Below are 1,664 nucleotides of genomic sequence, written 5' to 3' on the forward strand. Positions count from 1 at the left end.
TTGAAAGCATCCAGCCCTCTTAATCTTTACATATAGATTCCTTTGATCAAACAATTTAACATTTTTAAATACCATAAGATAAAATAACAATTAATTTGCCATTCGTTGAGAAAAATTTTCCCTAAAGGGCACCAGGTGTTAGGCAGTGTCTTTTCATTAGGACCTTTACCCAGCTTTCCCTCTGTTGCATAGGGGGGATTCTTTTCCTTTTAAATACTGACCAGGATTCCTTCCTCCTTTTGGAAGGGGTACCAGGTCTTAATTGGACATTTGGTGTCAGAAACTCAGCCTTGGAGGGCAGAAGGAGCAGGCTTTGGTGTGAAAATGAGTTTACAGTCAAGTTTATTTGCCTCAGTCTGGATCAATCAAACCAAAACAGGTGACTGATCTTCTCACGACGAATTCTTCCTAAACAGCCTGCACAGAGAGGTCTCCAGCACATACAGAGTTCCCTGACAAACAAGCCTCACAATCACTCACATATTCGTTCATTTGAAGCTTACAACCCATTCCCTCCCTTCTATTGTCTTCCTAATGGCAACCCTGTCAGATTTCCTAGGCAGGCTCCCTGGTGGGCATCCAGCACCACCCAACCTGTTGTCTGTACTAGAAGCATTGGGGCTTGATCGGAGCCCTCTTCCAACCCATAGGATGGGATTGCTTGAGACCTGGAGGTCTCTGTAGTTAACCTTATCCTGCAGGTTCTCTGCCCAGTTTTTCCTTTTCTCTCCAACAGTGTCTGTACTGCTGATCAGCAGTTTGGAGAATTCAGAGTGCCCTGTAGAGGAAATCCTCTCTTCCCAGACTCCTGCTCCCCCACCAGCTGAGCAGGCTTCCCAGTTAGGATTACTTACCCTGCACACTTAGAGTTAATGAAGGAAGGATTCTTTAGTAGCATTTGTCCAGTCCTGGCTAATGAGCAAAGGGCAGAAGACTCTTACTAACTTACATACACTTAAGATATGTGCATTCCACACACCCCACCATCCTTAAATGTCTTTCAGGTCCTGGACTCAGTGTTTACCCTTTGAACATTTTCAACAGATACAGTGTGAGAACCAAAGCCACAAGGCTAGTTATCATCTTTGCTAAGGGTGGAGAAGGTAGATGTCATGTGACTTCATCTTTTGGCATGGAGAAGATGGATGTCATATGATTTTACCACCATCTTGACTAAAGGTGCCCACATGGAGTGGGCCTACCGAGAGGGCAATAACAGGTCTCCAAGTTAATTTGGATTAGGATGGATTTTTGTATTATAATTCCTGCCCTCTCCTGAAAACAAGGTTAATATATTAAAGCTGCACCTCCATGCTTTTATATTCAAGAATGTACCTTGTTGCTAGGCAGTGGAGGCACACCTTTAATACCAACACTGGGTAGGCAGAGGCAAGTGAATGGATCTCTGTGAGCTTGAGGCCAACCTGGTCTACAGAGTGAGTTTCAGGACAGGCTCCAAAGCTGCACAGAGAAATCCTGTCTTCGAAACAAAACAAAACAAACAAACAAACAAACAGAAAAGTACCTTGCTCTGGCAGCTAAACTTTATAATTTAAGAATCACCCAGGTGAAATGCAAATCAAGACAACTTTAAGATACCATCTTACACCTGTCAGAATGGCTAAAATCAAAAACACCAATGATAGCCTTTGCTGGAGAGGTTG

Source organism: Microtus ochrogaster, unplaced genomic scaffold, assembly GCF_000317375.1.
Source record: "Microtus ochrogaster isolate Prairie Vole_2 unplaced genomic scaffold, MicOch1.0 UNK15, whole genome shotgun sequence".
In the NCBI taxonomy this organism is placed as follows: Eukaryota; Metazoa; Chordata; class Mammalia; order Rodentia; family Cricetidae; genus Microtus; species Microtus ochrogaster.